Here is a 12,731-nt window from a genome sequence, read left to right on the forward strand (position 1 = left end):
GGATGTCAGGGCTGGGAAGGGTCTGAGAACAGGGGATGTCAGGGCTGAGAAAGGTCTGAGAACAGGGGATGTCAGGGCTGGGAAGGGTCTTAGAACAGGGGATGTCAAGTTAGGAGGGGCCTTAGAACAGGGAATGGCAGGGAGGGAGGGGCCTTAGAAATCATCAAGTCCAGATTCCTCATTTTACAGAGGAGGGAACAGGCCCAGAGAAAGGAAGCCAATTGCTCAAGATTACCAGCCACCACTGCGGGGTTAAGACTAGTAACCAGGTCTCTTGACACTAAAACTACCAAAGAGCAACGGCCCTGGAGCCCCAAGACCTGAGTTCAAATCCAGTCTCAGACAATTTCTAGCTGTGTGTCCTTGGGTAAGTCACTTAACCTCTCTCTGCCTTTGTTTCCTCATCTGCAAAATGGGAATAATATCTCCCAGGGTTGTGAGATGATATTTATGATTGTTTTGCAAACCTTGCCACCTAGTGGGTTGATTACACCTCTGCCCATGTAGTGCCTTGTCTCCTGGCCTTCCATGGGCTAGGAAATGCTACAGATCTGCTGTTTATTCAGCACCCTCCAGCTGCCTCCTCACCTTCGCCTGTGCCCTCCAGCCTCTGCCTACCTGTGTCCAGTGGCAGCTCCTTTCTGACCTCCTGGGACTGCCCTGCCAGAGGCGCCATCCCAATGCTGGCCCTCTCTACACAAGGGGCTCCTTGCGCCCCATCCGTAATAGCCAAAGAACAGAGAAGTCAGAACTTTTAGGGCACTGTGCCCAGACGTGCTAGGATTCAGGGGGAGTCCTGCCCCTGAGGGCAGGAGGCCAGAATTCAGTGGTTCTCCTGGAAGAGAAGACAGGGTTCTCTCTCCTCTACCTCTCCAAAAAGTTTTATCTCGTTCAACGCTCATAATGACCTCATGAGGTAGGTAGGGCAATATTTTTGCAGACAAATCACTATGGCCTAATCCAAAGGAACACATTTGGAATCAGGGGATCTAGGTTTGAATCCTGAGATTCCTGCACCTGGCTGTAGAATTCTGGGCAAATCATTTGCCCTCCCTAGGCCTCATTTTCCTAATCTGTAAAATGGTGAAATTAGGTGTCACAGTGGATAGAACTCTGTGCCTGGGTCAGGAAGACCTGAGTTCAAGTATCAGCCCCAGATACTTGACCTGCTTGTAACCCTGAATAAGTGTCTGTCAGCCTCAGTTCCTTCATCTATAAAATAAAGATAATAATAGCACCTGCTCATGTCACAGAGGTGTCATGAGGACCAAATGGGAACAAGGCAGTGTGGCGTAATGGATAGAACACCAGCCATTGTGGAGAGCAGTTTGGGTTTTTGTTTGTTTGTTTGTTTGCTTTTTCTTTTTAGACAATGGGGTAAGTGACTTGCCCAGGGTCACACAGCTAGTGCCCTCCTGACTTCAGGGCCGGTGCTCTATCCACTGTGCAACCTACCTGCCCCTAGGAGAGCAGTTTGGAACTATGCCCAAAGGGCTATAAAAATGTGCATTGACCCAGCAATAGCACTTCTAAGGTTATATCCCAGAAAGATCATACAAATGGGAAAAGGACCCACATGTGCAAAAATATTTATAGTGGCTCTTTCTGTGGTGGTCAAGAATTGGAAATCGAGGGGATGCCCGTCAATTGGGGAGTGGCTGAATAAGTTGTGGTACATGAATGTAATGGAATACTATTGTGCTATAAGAAATGACGAGCAGGCAGACTTCAGAAAAACATGGACAGACATGTATGGTCTGATGCTGAGTGAAGTGAGCAGAACCAGGAGAACGTTGTACACGATAACAGCCACATTGTGTGATGACTGACTTTGACAGACTTGGCCCCTCTCAGCAATGCAAGGACCTAAGACATCTCCAAAGGTCTCATGATAGAAAATACTATCCACATCCAGAGAAAGAACCATAGAGTCTGAATGCAGATGAAAGCAGACTATTTTCACTTGTTTTGTATTTTGAGGTTAATTTTGTGGTTTTTCCCTTTTGTTCTGTTTCTCCTTTCACAACATGACTAATGTGGAAATACATGATTGCACATGTATAACCTATATCAAATTGCTTGCTGTATTGAGAAGGGGGGATGAGAGGGAGGGAGGGAGAAAAAATTTGAAACTCAAAATCCTATTTAAAAAATGAATGTTGAAAACTATCTTTATATGTAATTGTAAAAAAAATACTATTTACAAAACTTTTTTTTAAATTCTGAACTTAACAGAGACCAAATAACATGAAACTTTCTAAATCCACAGTAGAACAGAAAAAGAGGCTTGTGCAGAAAACTGCAGGTCTCTCTTATGTAGGTCTTGCTTTTCTTTTTAAATGCAATAAATGTAACTTGTAACTTTCAAAAGATAAATAAATAAATAGAGCACCAGAATTGGAGTTAGAAAGAGCCAGGGTCAAATCCTGCTTCCAATACTTAGGAGCTAGGTGACCCTGGGCAAGTCACAGAACCTGTTGGGCCTCAGTTTCCCGGTCTGTAAAATGAGGGAGTTAGCCTCAGTGATCTTTAAGGTCCCTTCCCATTCTAAATCTCTGGTCTCAGGGGCCCGTCCAGAGGCTGGGAAAGGCAAATGGACTTGAGCGCAAGGTCCCACCGTGAGCCAGAGTCTGAGCGGAGCCGGCGGCTTGCTGAGCACCTACCTTCCTGAGCACTGCCCCTCAGGGGATGAGCTCCCAGCCATACTCTCAGGGGGCCCTTGGTAGGAAGGGAGCCAGTCCCAGAAGGGCCATTAAGCCACCTCATTCTCTTCCTGGCCAGACAGCTGCTTGTGGCCTCCAGGGAGAGGGTGAGATGCTCTGCTGAGGTCTGGGGGCTGGAAGAGATCGTAGAGATGGACCATCTTGGAGCTGAGGCTCAGAGAGGGAAGGTAATTTGCTCAAGGTCGCCCATCCAGTAGGCAAAATAAAGGTACTAATAGCACCTGTCCACCTCCCAGGGGTGCAGTGAAAACCGAAGGGGAATGGGGCAGTGTGGTGCAATAGCTAGAGCACCGGCTGTAGCTCCGAGCCCCATCCCCTTCCCCCCCAGCCTCCCCCCACCAAGGCTGCTCTAAGCCCTGGAGTGGAGGGAGAAGAGGTTCAGAAAATAATGGGGCTGGGAGGGGCCTTCCGGAGGGTTCAGTCTCTCTGCAGCGGCTGCTCCTTCCCCCCGAGTCTCCTTCTGGCAGCTGGCTCCTCCCCACCCCCCCCCAGCCCCCCCAGGGTGCTGCCACCCTGAGCCTGTTATCACGGCCCCTTAGTCACCGCTCCAGCTGCCCAAATATAGATCCTGTGAGCCGTTCCCCTTCCCCCAGCCTGGGGCCCCAGTCTGCCTCCAAGCCCAGCCTGACCTGCCCCAGATCTCCCTCGGGCCAGGGCCCTTCCAGAGGAGGCCTCTGGGACCCCGCTCAGGTTTCCAGCTCAAGCTGTTTGGCTGAGAGGTCAGCTCCAGGGCCTACTCTGTACCCAGCAGCTTCCAGATACAGAGAACCTACCAGTTCTCTTCACTCCCATTTCCAGAGCCCAGCCCAGAAGGACCCACTCTTCTCATGACAGCTAGCATGCATATAGTCATCCCACTTTACAAGTGGGGAAACTGAGGCCCAGAGGGGAAGTGACTTGGTGGCATCATCACAGATTTGGAGCTGGAAGACCCCAGCTAGTATAACCCCCTCACTTTACAGATAAGGCTCAAAGTCAGAGAGTTAAAGGGCTTAGCCTAAGGTCACACAGCAGGCCAGTGAGAGGGGCAAGATTTGAACCCAGGTCCTCATAGTCAAGATCCAGCTTTCTTTCTACTGAACCACTCCATCTCTTGAAGTCATTCCTTCCTGAGTTTAGCTAATAATCTACTGAGTGCCTTTGTGTGCTTTGTGGGGAAATGGGAATGTTATAGAAGACTAAGTCTTCCTCTTCATGGGGCCCATTGAGTCAGAGGATCATAAAAGCATAGATTTAGAGATGAAAGGGAACTCAGAGGCCATCTTGTCTACCCTCCCCCTAATTTTACAGAGCAAGAAACTGAGGCACAGAGAGGTTAAATGACCTGCCCAAAGTCCCATAGGGAATGAGAAGGAGTCAAGATTTGAACCCAGGGCTTCTGACTCCCAGTGCAGCATACTTGCCTCTCTATCATTCTGAGGTGGTACGAGGCTCTCCCAACTTATAGGGCAGGTCTCCTAAGCTAGTGAAGTTTGCTGAGACTGAAAGTACTCTGGGTTCATAGCTCACAAGCCCCCGTATGTGTGCTTACTTACCTTTAGTAGCCACAGGACACAATTAATTCATAGCAAAGGTATTTAATAAATGGCATAATAAGAAATGTTGCAATAGAGCATCTGCCCCATGAACCCAGGACACACTCTCCCATGAAGACACACTCCATCATTGAATCAGTCAGTTAATAAGCACTTATTAAGCCCCTACTATGTGCCAGCAACATCATATAGGAAACACATAGGAAACATGTGACCAGGATACATATGTGGAGGGTCAGCTCGTGCCTACAACACCGCAGTCTTCTAGTGATGTCACCACACTGCTTCTGCCAGGCTTACTCACCCTTAGGCTGTCTTGGGCATGTGGTCTCTGCTGGACACTGTTTGCCTAAAGGCTGGAATGTTCTTTCAGCTCTTTTTGGAAAGCACCTGCCCTTGCCTTAGCCACGTGACCAGCAACAGAAAAAAACGAAAACTAATCTTTTTTGTTTGTTTCTTTTTCTTTTTGGAGAAGCCTGTCTTATTTCTTTCCAGAGTCCTGGCTAGCGAAAAAAAAAAAAGTCTATCATCCAGTCAGACTTTTTTTGCTCCCAAGTTCAGGACCTAGAATAGGGTCTCCTCCTAGTTAGCTAATATAATAGATACCAGTCTTTTCTTTGGACTCAAACATCTTGGTCCAGAGGTGTGGATACTCCTGGTGAGTATACCTCATGCTTCCAAGTTTATGTCCCTGAAGCCTAGATCATATTTGGTCATTATACACATTAAAGGTATTTGCCCCCAAACTATCAAACATCTCTGGGGCTTGGGGCCCCCCAATCTTTCAACTTAAACCCTTCCCATTGTTCAGTGTAGATGAGGGGGGCTGAGGCAAAGCTCTACCCAGGGGCAAGGTCATTGTCTCTCCTACCTGCCTAGTCATATTCCTGTGGGCTAGACAAGGCCAAAAGGGGCTTTGAGATCACAGTTATAATTCACTCATCAGCCAACTTAAATAAGGGCCTACTATGTGCCAGGTAGGGGCAGCTAGTTGGCACAGTGGATAGAGCATCAGGCCTGGAGCCAGGAAGACTCATCTTCCTGAGTTCAAATCCAGCCTCAGATACTTCCTAGCTATGTGACCCTGAGCAAGTCACTTAACCCTGTCTGCCTCAGTTTCCTCATCGGTAAAATGAGCTGGAGAAGGAAATGGCAAACCACTCCAGCGTCTCTGCCAAGAAAACCCCAAATGGGGTCATGGAGAGTGAGAGTCGCACACGACTGAAACAACTACACAACCACAACAAGGTGCCAGGTACTGTGTGAAGTGCTGAGGAGAAAAAGAGAAGAAAAAAAAAGCAGTCTCTGCCCTCAAAGAACTTACATTCTATAGGGGTAGGATAGGGGATAAAAGGAACGTCGAATAATAAGTACAAACTACTTACAAAATATAGTTTCCCAGGGGGATGTCTCTGGTGACGGGGGAGATCATAAGTTCTCACGCCGCTGCTCTTAGGAGAATATTTTTAGTGGGCTGTCTAAAAATAATGACAACCAAAACTTACAATAGGAGTTCACAACAAAACAAGCAAACAGACACAAAAATAGCTCATTTCATGGGAGTTGGAATTGAATGTTCTCAAAGTGCAGGTGGTGCGAAGGGTATCTCTTTTTTTTAATATTTTTTTTCATTCATATTGATAGCTTTTGTTTTTACATCACTTTCATTTCCCAAGATGTCTCTCCCCTTCTCCCACCGAAGAGCCATCCCTCTGAACAAAAGAGAAAAGAGAGAGAGAGGGAGAGAGAGAGAGAGAGAGAGAGAGAGAGAGAGAGAGAGAGAGAGAGAGAGAGAGAGAGAAATAGTGTAGCAAAATGAAGCACCCTCCAATCAAGTCTGATGGTCTATGTAGCATTCCACACCCATAGTCTCCAATCTCTTCCAAGAAGGCAGGGAAGTGCATTCTCATGTCTCTTGGTCATCAAAGTGACACAGCTTTCTGTTTTGATTTTCTTTCTTTTTCGTTCTCTCCTTTTGTGCTGTGGTCATCGTATATACTGTTCTCCAGGTTTATTCTGTCTAAGCTTTTCTGAATTCCCCACACTGGTCAGGCAGAGTAATAGTCTATCACATTCGTGTATCACGATTTCTTTAACCATTCCCTAATTGGTAGGCACCTATTTATTTTGTTTCTAGTTCTTTGCTACCACAAATAAATGCTGCTACAAGTATCTTGGTGTATTTTGGTCGGTGACCTTCTCAGTACGTGCCTCATAGTGGGATGTATGAGCAGAAAGGTCCACGCATTTTAGTCACTTTCATGGCGTCATCTCCATTTCTTTCTAGAACATCTAAGCCAATTCCCAGCTATGCCAACAAGGCATTAGTATGCCTGTCTTTCCACAGTCCCTCCAACGCTGACCATTCCCTCTTTGATCATCTGTGCTAATGTTGCTGAGTGAGATGAAACCTTGGGATTGTTGCAGTTTTCATTTATCTTATTATTGTGGTTTTTGTCAATCTTTTTTTTTTCAGCAACCAACAAGCATTTGTTAAACATTTGCTATGTGCCCGCCACTTTACTAAGCATAAGAGATACAAAGAAAAATCAAAAACAGTCTATGCCCATAAAGAACTTACATTATTTTAAATTAGAAAAATAGACTTTTAAGGTTATCATTTATTTTTACATTGCTTACGTTTCCCCCTCTGTTCTCTCTCTCTCACCCAGATAACTTACTCCTTGCAACATAGAATTTTTTTTCTTTTAAAGAGGAAAAGAAAAAAAAATCAGCCAAACTGACCCTCTCCAAAGGAGCACGGGCAGGCCTCTTCTCTCTTTCCTTCCGGCGGCTTGTTCTTTGTCATTTCACAACATTCCTTTTCAATTGTTCTGCGGTTCTTTGTTGCAGTCGTTTTTCAATATACCATTTTCTTGCCTCTGTTGACTTCATTCTGTATCGGTTCAATATGTATTTCTGTGCTTCTTTGAATTCATTATATTGATCATTTCTTATAGCACAGTAATATTCCTTTACATGCATGTACCCAGGAGTTTGCTGGTAGATATTTAACAACTGGCTCTTTTGGGTGGGGTTGTGGGAGTGGGAATGGGGGGGTGGAATTTACACACTTTTAAGCTTAATTTGCATTATTGAGATTTTAGCCATCATTTAAGCCTAGACAATCAATAAAACAATAGATCAAACCCTGATTTGTAGCCTTTGCCAACTTCTGAGATGTGACTGCTCACACTGAAAATTTAATAAGAGGCTCCTGGAGAGCCAAACCGGCTCCAAAACAGCCCTTTTTGTTTAGCCGTTACCCAATCGATGAACACCTTCTTTATTTCCAGTTCTTTGCCACCACAAAAAGTTTGGCTACAAGTATTTTGGTGTCTCTGGGGGATTTCATTTCATCAATGACCTCCTTGGGGTATATGCCCAGCGATAGAATCTAGAGGCCAAAGGGTAGGGACCCTTTATTTGCATAATTCTAAATTCCTGTCCAAAATGTTTGAACCAATTCATAGCTCTATCAACAATGTACTAGTGCACCTAGCTTTCCACAACCTCACCAACATTGACGATTCCCTTTTTTGTCATACCCGGTTTCTTGAAGAGGGGTAAAACCTTAGGACTGTTTCGGTTTATATTTCTCTTTTCATTAGTGATTTGGAGCAATTTTTAATACTTTGCAAGTCTTCTTGTGAGAACTATTTGCTCATATCCTTTGAGTAGCTATCCATTACTACTGGTCTCATATATTCATGTGAGTTCCCTTTATATCTTGGATTGAAGACACTTTGCAGAGATTTTTAATGAAATGATCCAACCTTCACCCCCACCCCTATCAATTGCTTCCCTTTCTCTAGAAGAGGCCTCTTGCAAGTTGGCACCTGAGCTGACCCTCAACAGAGGCCATGGATTCTGAGGCAAAGGTAAAGAGGGTAATGTATTTGGAGTGCAGAGGACAGGCTGTGTAAAGGTCTAGAAATGGGGGGTGGGAGGTCTTGCGTTGTATGGGGAGCACTGGGCACAGAACAGATAGCACGTGAAGAGAAAACCAACAACAGAGCTCATGAAGAGCGGACATGTGTGATGAGCCTGGATGGGTCACCTCGAGCCAGACCAGGAAGGGATTCAGGTTCAGATGGCAGGAGAGAGTGTACTTAAATCCAGAAGGAGACCCTGAAGTTCTGTGAGCAGGAGAAGGGCACGGTCAGACTTGAATTGTAGGAACATCAATTTGGCCGCTCTGTGGAGGACTGATTAGGGAGGAGAAAGAGGACTCAGGGGATCAATTCTGAGCTTAGAAGGTAGGGCATTTGATGGCATTTCCCAGCCATGTCCATGGGCAAATTTAATTGTGACATGGGGGGGAACTTCCCAGTGATGAGGCCTGTCCCGAAGTAGGAGAGGTGAGTGACTCCCACTACCTGGAGGAGAGAAGCAAAAACTAGTTTTCCAAGGGCCAAGTATGCTGTGGATTGGCTGTTTGTTCAGATGTGGGCAGGACCAGATGGCCGAACAGGTCTCTTCTTGGTCTGAGGTGCCCGATCCTCTGGGAATGACCCAAAAAGGCAAAGCTTTGGCATACACCAGGACATGAGCATTGGAGTGCAGGATGACAATGCAGTGCAGGTGGAGACATCCACAGGTTATGTGAGGTCCAAGGGGGGAAGGTTGTTACCAACTGGAGAGGTCAGGGAGGCCATCCTGGAGGAGGCAGCACTGATGTTGGATCTGGGCTTTAAAGGATAGGTAGGGATTCAGGAGGCAAAGATGGCATTCCAAGTATGGGAAACTGCCTGAGCAAAGGATTGTCTATTCTGCCTGGAGGGTAGAGGGTATGAAAGGGAATAATAAGACTGCTGCCAGATACTGGAAAGCCTTGAATGACAAACAAATGTTATCAAGTAAGGCTGAGGCAGGATTAGAACCCAGATCTTCAGGTCCTCAGTCCACTGCACCACACAATAACCACCTCCCCCCTTCCCCAGATGCCTACTTAGGTTTCCCAACAGGAAGAATTGGCTCCCTGGGGAGCCAGGAATGCAGGGCTGAGCCTCTAGAGGCTTGGGATTCTAAGAAGAGAATGTGAGGAGGGAAGGCACAGCAGGCATGGAGCACAGCCTGGGCAAAGCACAGGAGAGAGGAGATGAAACACCAAGTTCAGGGATCCACACTTAGGCCAGTGTGGGGAGACTGGGGCCGATCTTAGAGACTTTAAGAGCCTTTGAAGGACTTTGTCCTGTATCCTCTAGGTAATAGTGAGTCATGAGTTTCTTGAGGTAGTGATTTGATATCTCTTTTTAAAAAATACATTTTTATTGATATCTTTTGTCTTTATATCCCCTATGTCTCCCACTGTCCCCCTCTCTCCCCAGTCTTCCCAGAGAGCCAGACTTTATAAAAAAAAAGGAAGAAAAAAGTTCCCCAATAGCCTTATCTTACTCTTACACCATCCCAGGGCTGATAAGGCTGATGGGCTCAGCCACTGTATCTTTGCTTCCACTTTAGGGATGGCAATACTGTCTGGCAACATATGAGAGCTGGTCTCCTGCCCTCTCCCTTACTGCTGCGATTCATTGAGTTTAGGCAACTCTGCCTCCAAAACATCTCTTGTGTCTGTCCCCTTCTCTCTCATCACATGCTCCCCATGCTAGCTCAAGTCCCTCCCAGCCCTGACATCCCCTGTTATAAGGCCCCTCCCAGCTCTGACATTCCACGTACCTTTTTATTCAGCTCTCTCATCTTCTATCTTCTAAGGTCTCTCCCAGTTCTGACTTTCCATATTCTAAGAACTCTCCCAGCTCTGAAATTCCCTGTTCTAAGCTCCCTCCCAGCTCTGCTATTCCCTGTCCTAAGGCCACTCCCAGCTCTGCTATTCCCTGTTCTAAGCTCCCTCGCAGCTCTGACATTCCCTGTTCTAAGCTCCCTCCCAGCTCTGACATTCCCTGTTCTAAGCTCCCTCCCAGCTCTGACATTCCCTGTTCTAAGCTCCCTCTGACTTTCCATGTACCTTCCTATTGGGCTCTCCCATCTGCTATGTTCTAAGGTATCTTCCAGTTCTGACAATCTGAGTCTGGAGTGAAGATACACACTGCGGTACAAAGGCAAAGGACCTAGGTCTGATCCTGGCTCCGACACTTACCACCTGTGTACCTTGGGGAAAGTGACTCCATCTCCCCGGACCTTAGTTTCTTCATATGTAAAATGGGGCATTTGGACAAGATGATCAATCATGCCTTCAGTTCCAGGCTTGTTGACTGCGGAGAACCTGGCAGGCCCTTCCCTTCAGCGGGCTCTCATTTGCATGCCATTTGCCTTGGAAATCAGGAAGGGCAGAATGCACAGGTGTGTGCCCAGCCCCCACTGCCTGGCCTGGCCCGACCCAGCCCACAGGATGGGTCAGAGTTGGGGTTCTTTTTGGAGGGGACCTGTCCCCTGCCCTCTCCCTAGCTACTCCTAGCTCCCCATCAAGAACTTGCTTTTACCTCTGTGCTTGGGCATGGCACCTCAGGCAGAGCTGTTGGTCCTAGAACACAGCACCAGATGGGCACTCACCTGGCCATTAGGGGTGGTAGAGGATGCGCTGGCCCCTGGACTTGGGGCCTGGAGATCTGCCATTGGCTGTCTGGGTGGCCTGGGACACTTCGCCTCCCTGAGAGCCTGCCTTTCATCCTGGGTCCCGTCTTGGGTCCTACCTCCCAGGGTTACCGCCAGAAACCTGCTTTTAAGGCTGATGTAAGGCCTGTTGCTATTGCCCGCTAATCCAGCCCACCTCTTTTTATGGGGGAAGAAAGTGAGGCAGAAATGGGTGAAGAGACTCCAAGGTCACAGACAACTCTTCAGTTTATGAGCACCAGGGGAGGGGAGGGCAGGGGACTCGGTACCTGAAGGGTGGGGGAAGGGGGAGGGGAGACCCAAGAGAAGGAAGAGGAGGCAGGAAGAGAAGAAACTTTGCTGACTTGACCAAGACTGGAAATTGGCAAGGACCGTAGAAGCTATACAATCACTCATTCTGCAGATGAAGAAACTGAGGCGCAGCAAGGAAAGAAGCCACTGAGCTACAATTGGAACCCAGATCTTTGGACTCCAGTTGTCTTGCTACAGTCTCATCCTGGGCTGGGCCTTATTTCCTGACCACTTTTTGGGGCAGGGGGCAGAGAGAGGAAAAGTCGTTTGAGAACCTGTCCAATGCCCTGACAATTCCCTGAGGGACGACTGTCCATCATGAACCCTTCAAGAATGGGGGAGATCCGGGCTGGCAAGGGCTGCTGAGGGCTGCTGGGGTGAGGTGTCTAGAAGGACTTTGAGTACTTCTGAGGGCAGAGCAGCCCAACACACTTCTCTGGGTTCCCAGGGGTGGCTGGGCTGGCTCTGCCTCCCTGGCCCTATAGCCTGGAGGTAAGCATTCTACCCCCTCTTCTTCTCTGCTCATAGCCAACACCCCCCACCCCCACCCCTTCCCGGCCTCCTGCAGCTCAGCTCCTACTCAGAGACTCAAGGGACTGTCTCAGAGCAGCTCCATGGTAGCAGACAGGACTCAGCTGCCTCTTCCGGCATCAACCCCTGGGCACCTTGGCCTGCATCTCCACAACAGCAGCCCAGAAGCATTCTACCATGGCAGGTCCCTCCAAAGGCAAGGGCAGACCCAGACCCACTGTGAGGTTCTGGGGGTGATGCCCTGGGCTGTCCTCGCTCCAATCCCACAAGTATCCTCAACACCATTGCAACCAGATGAATGAGGGACCCTTCTCCAGGCCTCGTTCTGCCCCTGCCTGCTTTGTCCAGAATGAAGCTGTACTTTCTTCCTACTCCTTTCCTTGGCCCTGTCAATAGTCTGGAATAGACACCACCCCATACCCTTCATCAACCTTCAAGTAAGCAATGGCATTTAGTAAGCACCTATCTTGTGCCAGGTATCCTGGGGGAGGGGCAAAGACCAAGAGGAACTAGGACCTGCCCTCAAGGAGCTTACATTCCCCTTCACAGAGGAGAAACAGCATGCACATAAGCACTTAGAAAACAACAGATTCACGGTAATCTGAGGTGCAGACAAGCACTAAGGGAAAGGCCTCCAGAATAAGTGGGCATCGAAGGTGAGTCCTAAAGGAAGGCAGGAATTCCAAGAGAGGAAATGGAGGAGGCAAAGCATTTCAAGTATCAGGGAGAGCCAGTGCTGGAGCCTGGAGAGGGGAAATGGGTCACCTTGTGTGAGGAACAAGAAGAAGGCCCGTGCAGCTGGACTGTCATCACCGCTACAGTCAGAACACCAGAACTACTGCTTTATATACTCAGCATCCTCATCATCATCCTTACCATTCCCACCACCTCACCATCCTCACCATCCTCACTATCCTCACTATCCTCACCATCCTCACCATCCTCACCATCCTCACCATCCTCACCATCCTCACCATCCCCACCATCCCCACCATCCTCACCATCTCCACCATCCTTACCATCCTCACCATCCCCACCACCCCCACCATCCCCACCATCCCTACCATCCTCATCATCTCCA

Source organism: Vombatus ursinus, unplaced genomic scaffold (assembly GCF_900497805.2).
Source record: "Vombatus ursinus unplaced genomic scaffold, bare-nosed wombat genome assembly UNPS02001287.1, whole genome shotgun sequence".
NCBI lineage: Eukaryota > Metazoa > Chordata > Mammalia > Diprotodontia > Vombatidae > Vombatus > Vombatus ursinus.